Genomic DNA, 7,500 nt, shown 5'->3' on the forward strand with positions numbered 1-7,500 from the left:
GCGTCAAACGAGTCTTGTGACGCTACCCTTCTTCAGTTTAGAATGTACTGTGAATGTTCGGAAATAACTCTTAGAACGTAGTTATATTGATTATTTCACAGGTCTTCCTGTGTACAATTCAGGTCTGATTATATTCTAATTTAACACTAAGTATTCATAATTTTAAATTTTGAGTCGTATGTGAGTTGTCTTCACGTTTAATGTTATTGTATCTGTCATCATTACCTTCATTATCACCCACGCTGAAGTCATATTTTAAACACACTGACTCGCTTGTTTGTTTGTTTGTTTTCTCCTGCTAACTACTGACAATACAAATTTCCAAAATTTCAGTCTCCATAAAAACAGAATCCCTCTCACATACCTCCTGACTCAGAATCCACTAAATCTTCTCTATCTAAAACGTGCTACGGTTAATACAAACACCAAAATGCGGATACCTCTAAAAACCACAAACCACATGCATTAAGTAGTAATCTCACATGGAAAAAAAATGATTGAATTAGATCATGATTTTATAGCAATAAGATGAGATTGTTATTTATTAGATCATGATCATATAGCAATAAGACGAGATTGTTAATTATTAGACCATGCTTATACAGCAATAAGATGAGATTGGTTCATGTTATCATCTGTTTTCTAGGGGGCTAAAAAAGGGAGTTTGGCAACACGGTCTAAGCTTGCGTACACAAATAGCCCAGGTGGAAGCGGCCACCAACCAACACTCCTTAGCAACTCTCTGGCTGAGAAACTGTAATCAGTAGCACTGTCAACCAAACCGAGACGTAGTGTGACTGGCAAGAGCTGCACCTTTGGTCTATTTGGTGATAAATGAAAGGGTAAAAGGGGAGGAAAAATTAGAAAACATACTTATACAATTCTGACCGTGAAAATAGGACTGGTGGGGTGGGGGTAGGGGGGGAGGGGAGTATTTTCCCATTTGGGCCGAATGTGATTTTCAAACCAAATAAAAAAGGAATGCTAATTCGTATATGTATTCACTTTGTAAATATTTCACGCAGATATACTCTTTTAAACTCTTCATTGAAATACTACACATGGCCTTGAATGTGGTATTATGCCAGAAAAGACGTTCATAATTAGTTGAAATAGGTTTTGAACTTGAAGAGAGGAGGTTAATATGACATGACTTGTGGGAATCAAGCGACCTAAAAAAGGGACACCAAAATAAACATGTCTACTACTGCTGCCAGTCGTTTTTTGCAGTTGACAGACGTGTGTGTTTTTTTCTTTTACTACAACCCCAAAAAATCATAATAGCCTCGGGTGCTCTTAAACAGCAATAATAAGATCAAAATGTATGATCTAAATGCTCATCATTCAAACCTAATGATTAAGATATGGAAGGATGCAAGACGCGCACGTACGCACACACACACATATACACACTTTCATAAATCTGCGAGTCACAGACACTACAAAAAGGTGTATGTATATATAACACATACAAAAATATATAGATGTATGTATTTAGATGTACGTGTATATATATATATATATATATATATATATATATATATATATATATATATATATATATATATATATATATGCATACGTATATGTTCATATATCATTATATGTGTATACTGATATACATATGAATTTATGTTTATGCATAAATATATATAAACATATTTACATATGTATGTATGTATATATATATATAAATAAATAAATATATATATATATACACAAATGTATGCATGTGTATATACTTTATTTGGTGCGTTTGTTCTTTTACGTATATATATATTGCATTTAAGTATATGTATACATATATATACACATTTATACATGTATATATATTTATTTACATTATATATACACATATATACATGTATATATATTTATTTACATTATATATATAATGTAAATAAATAAATAAATATATATATATATGTAAATAAATATATATACATGAATATATGTGTATATATATGTATACATATACATACATATACATAAATGCAATATATATACATATAAGAACAAACGCACCAAATAAAGTATATACATATGCATACATTTATGTATGTGTATATATATATATATACATACATACATATGTAAATATGTTTATATATATTTATGCATAAAAATAAATTCATATGTATATCAGTATACACATATGATATATGTACATACACGTATGCATATATATATATATATATATATATATATATATATATATATGTATATATATATGTATATATATGTATATATATGTATATATATATATATATATATATATATATATATATACACACATTTACGTTTATGTGTGTTCACTTGAGAAATTCTCGGAATGTAGAGAATTTCCCTTTATTCACTCTGTTCGACTTTCATTCCACATACCTCTTTACAGCGTATACTTATAAAGTAATGTCATTTATTAATTGGAAACTGCATAATTCCTCAATATCAAATTACTTTATATCCTCGAAAAAATTGTGGAAAACGTGCACTTGAAACAGCGCTCTCATAGTGTAGTGGTTATCACGTCTGCTTTACACGCAGAAGGTCCCAGGTTCGAGCCCTGGTGGGAGCAAATTTTTAGTGAGTAAAAGTGACCATACTTTCTAATCGGTTTTTCCATTTACGGAATAAAAACATACGAGTAAAGATGTTCACTGAACAGTATTTGTTGTGTATTGAAGTAATGAAATGGATGGATGAATTAATGTGTACATATCTCAAAAACACATACATGTAAACATATATATGTATGTATCTATTTATGCATACGTATATACATGTGTATGTATATATACATTTACATATATAATGTATATATATACGCACATGTATACGTACATACATGTCCCTTTATATGTATATGCATACTTTCGTATATGTACTCCCCCCATATATCTATCTACCCATATATATATATATATAGATAGATAGATAGATAGAGAGACCGTATAAACACACACAAACATACACATACACATATATTATGTCTGTCTATATATACATAAATATACATATATGCATGTAAGCATAACACACACAATGTATATACACATATATATGAATATATATAGACATACATTCATATACAATATATATATATATATTTCACAGATATGTGCATATGAATATATACATGTGTATGTATATACATACATATATGTAACACATACACACACACATGCAAACATGAAGACAGACATGGAATACACATGCGCGCTATATATATATATATATATATATATATATATATATATATATATATATATATATAATTTGCACATATACATTCATATGTAGTTGTGTATACTGTGTATATGCCCGTTTCTGTGTGTGTACGCAAGGAAATTAATATTGAAAGTATATAAATAACCCCATACAAAAGTTACTGCGACCTTGCCAGGATTCGAACCTGGAATCTTCTGATCCGTAGTCAGACGCGTTATCCGTTGCGCCACAAGGCCATACTACACCAGAGTGGAAACTGTATTAATGTTTTTCCTTTATATAATTGAAAAATATAATAGAAGAAACAGATTTTGAATTCGACGAGGTTGATGTTAGTAACAATATAGTAACAGACGTTTATATCTATATGAATGATGGTTGTCATAGAAATTTTCGTTTTTTTGCAAACAAAATATTCCTTTCGGTTAAATCCGATTGTTACAAGTAAAAAATATTGCATGCATAAATCCGCCAACTTAGAAAAAAAAAACTTCTGTGAACGCCATAAGGTAAATAAATAGATAAAAGAAAAATATTGATAAAAATATAAATATACAAAAGAAAAATAGTGCGTCGTAAACTGGAACTCAAGCTATCACGTGGTTTGGCGATCTGACGCGAGGTTCTCGGTTTCATTTCATTCTGGTTCGGTGTCAGTATTTCGTAAAAAGAATATCATAATTATCGTTACAATTATACAAAATATGTGGTTATTCACTCTAACCACGTTACGATGTATTTGTTTTCGAAAAAGACCTGTGCTCACCAGGGCTCGAACCTGGGACCTTCTGTGTGTTAGACAGATGTGATAACCACTACACCATGAGCACATCTACTCACCAGGTGACAATTTAAAAATCTGTTACGTACGTGTTGACCTTTTATATCAAATAGCTTACAATTCACCTATATATCTATCTAATTACATAAAAATATATGTGTATATTTATGTATGTATGTGTGAAATTACATACACACACACTATGGACTCCCCCAGAAATATTCACATATATACTTGTGTGTGTTATATTACATGTTATATGAATATATAAATGAAAATAAACAATTGTATGTATGTATATGTGTGTATATATATATATATATATACAAAACTATATATTTATATTTATCTAAATATATATAACCACTTAATATATATCTATAATAAAATTTACATATATACATATAAATATATCCATATATATACATACATACACACATATGTACAGATGCATATATCTCTATATGTACATATACATATATCCATATATATACATATACACACAGACACTCATACATATACATGCATGTATGTGTTCATATATATAAACATGTATTTACATATGCATTCGTATATACATATACACATACGCACTATATACATATAAAGCTCACTGATATCTACATATATGTACATTATATGTATATAATATATATATATATATATATATATATATATATATATATATATATATATATATATATATATCATATGCAGCATATGTGTCCATATATATGCGAATTTATATGTCTAATAATAATAATAATAAAAAATATGTATATATGCATGGATACAAACAATATGTATATATATATACATTTATACATATATATATATATAAGTATATATCATGTATATTTACATAGCTATAGATATACATGCATGGGTGTTTTTGTGCACATACAATTCTTTTTCACCAGAAAATCACAAACATTATAATTTCATAGGTGCTCATGGTGTAGTGGTTATCACATCTGTCTAACACACAGAAGGTCCCAGGTTCGAGCCCTGGTGAGCACAGTAATTTTTTCCCAATGAATATTAATTTTAAGATATGGGTGTGTACACTAACATACATATTTACCAAGCGTTACCGAGAGGCCTTTCTAAATTTGCTCAGGGAAGATGTCTATAAAAGGTAACGACTTCCCACATTGATACTGTTGGGCAGAGTAATATACGTGATCATGGCTTCACTCTTTACTGTTAAGAGGTTACACACAAGTGGAGATAAACACGATACGAGTGAGACTGGTCAATACTTGATGCAGTGCCTCCGCGGCCGGTCAGCCCTGGTGGAGTAACAGTTGTAGGTGATGAGTGGAGAGGCAAGGTCAATCTTTGACTGTACGGAAGTGTGATTCCGAGTGAAGGTTAAAATGTCGATGCCCTTAAGTACCCGGGCTCAGTCATGACCCACGCTATGAAGGCGTTCTGGTGGAGGTTTGGATTATTAATAACTAACTGCCAAACAACCTTGACTATGTGAGCATGTGATTTGAAGTTTTAGCAAATACAGCATGTATAAACTATGCTTTCCTGCTCAGCCACCTACTCACACCTCGCCCTCAAGGCACCATTTGAATTGCCTCGAGGATGACCCAATCTGATGGTAATCTTGTTCTCTTCTTGGTTCCCAGTGCATTAATCCATCCTCGACGTCCACATGTCTTCGAAGGTCTTGCCTTGGTCCTTCTTGACTTCGGATTGTCCAGACTTCCTTGTCCAGGTGTTACTTGGCAGTGTGTTTGTCCACACATCCTCGCAGATCTCGTCCAGGTCCTTGGATTCGTGCTAGTCCAGACGTTCTCGTAACTGGATCTACAGGCATCTAGACAGGTATCAGTCGCCACAGGATGCTGCGTTGACTGATACCTGCACTGACAAATTCTTGGTATTTTGCTGGATCTAAAGGTGTTCCATCAGGTAGTGCCCTTCCACTTCATCCTTGAGTGTCTTTACACCTGCACTATCGTGGTCCTCAGGCCTATGTCAACATTAGGGCGATGTCCTTCCCATGGTATTCTAAAGCGACTGTGTCTGTGGTCAGGTCCTCGTTCAGTGTTGTGTCGGAAATACCACCGGTGCCACCAGGTATAAAAGGTATTGACCTCCTATATAAATACTGGTAGGCAGAGTAATACACTTGAATATGGTTTACCTCTCTATTGTTAAGAGTTTACACATCAGTAGAAGTAAAACATAAAACTAGTAAGACTTATCAGTGCTTGACACTGTCCCCCTGTGGCTAGCCAGCCCTGGTGAGGGCACTGTTACAGGTGATAAACGGAGAGGCAGGGTTGCTCTCGGACTGTATGGAAGAGCGAGTCTGAGTTTGGGTCAAGTTGTCAATGCCCTTAAGTACCAGGGCTCAGTCATGACCCATGCTAAGCAGGTGTTCTGGTAACGGTTCAGATTAATAGCGAACAGTCTAACAACCATGTGGCCTGGACTATATGACCATGTGGTTTGGAGTTATAACAATTATAGCATGAATATGTGCTATAATGTCATTATGCCTTCTGACAAGTCCAACTCAGCGGTGGTCCTCAACTGTGCCTCCTACCTGCAGAAGGCTTCCACATACCCCTGACCAGTGACCCCCGAGAACTGCTACCTTCTACCGTCGCCTGAGAGGCGAGTATCTATCACAGGTTCAAGGTCATCAAACCTTGTCTCCCTCATTTATATGGGCTAACCAAAACCCACTATCCGGCCTTGCCTGTGCGCCCCATCATCTCCTGGGGATCTGTGACGCATCCCCTCTCGCTTCCCTTCTTTACACCTCTCCTGCTCACCTTCGCCACTCTTAGAACATCTCTCGTGTCCGTGGTGTCTCGCCGGCGACCTTGGATGACGTCCTCGCTATCTTTCAGAGGAAGATCCACGCCGAGGATCCTCGTCTCCCTCTTCCCACTATCTTCTTCCAGCTGATTCCTCTGTGTGTGGAGTCGAATTTCTTTTCCTTCGAGTCACTTCCACTCCCAGACGTTCGGTGTTGCTATGCTCTCCCCTCTCTCCTCAGTCCTGGCAATCTTGTCCCTGATCTTTCAGTCGGAACTTCTCCCTGTCATCATCTTTCGTTCTTCAGTTAGGCTGATGTATGTCGCCTACGTCTCTCTCTCTCTCTGGTCTCATAACCCTGCCCTATTTCCCGATTTCCTGACGTAGCTGAACTCTCTCCGGCCATCACTTTCTAGGTGGAATAATATAATATACTTCTCGTACCATTTACTCCACGTGAAGGAGGTATTGCCATCTCACTGTTCCTCCGCATCTGTGACCCCAGTATTTGGACGGAGAGATCGATTTCCGAGGTGTGTTCTCCAAATTGGGATAACCTCACTGTGTTCTCGACGTCGCCTTTTCATCTTCTCAACTGCAGACTCACCTTCCCATAGGTGAACACTCCGTCAAATCCTAGTCCACACTTGAACTCCCTCTACCTCGAATGGGGATGCCAACCTCACTTATTTCAATAAATCTAGTTT

At 34.9% G+C, this 7,500-nt stretch overlaps 4 non-coding genes across 4 annotated transcripts; 2 read left to right on the forward strand and 2 right to left on the reverse strand.

Moving 5' to 3' along the window:
• Positions 1 to 2,502: 2,502 nt before the first annotated feature.
• TRNAV-UAC (transfer RNA valine (anticodon UAC)) lies at positions 2,503 to 2,575 on the forward strand. Its single transcript has one exon. It is a non-coding gene; the product is annotated as a tRNA-Val (tRNA).
• An 816-nt stretch (positions 2,576 to 3,391) lies between these two features.
• Positions 3,392 to 3,464, reverse strand: TRNAR-ACG (transfer RNA arginine (anticodon ACG)). Its single transcript has one exon. It is a non-coding gene; the product is annotated as a tRNA-Arg (tRNA).
• Positions 3,465 to 3,985: 521 nt separating this feature from the next.
• Positions 3,986 to 4,058, reverse strand: TRNAV-AAC (transfer RNA valine (anticodon AAC)). The gene has a single exon. It is a non-coding gene; the product is annotated as a tRNA-Val (tRNA).
• An 898-nt stretch (positions 4,059 to 4,956) lies between these two features.
• On the forward strand, positions 4,957 to 5,029 carry TRNAV-AAC (transfer RNA valine (anticodon AAC)). The gene has a single exon. It is a non-coding gene; the product is annotated as a tRNA-Val (tRNA).
• Positions 5,030 to 7,500: the final 2,471 nt, after the last annotated feature.

This window comes from Penaeus vannamei, chromosome 12 (assembly GCF_042767895.1).
Source record: "Penaeus vannamei isolate JL-2024 chromosome 12, ASM4276789v1, whole genome shotgun sequence".
NCBI lineage: Eukaryota > Metazoa > Arthropoda > Malacostraca > Decapoda > Penaeidae > Penaeus > Penaeus vannamei.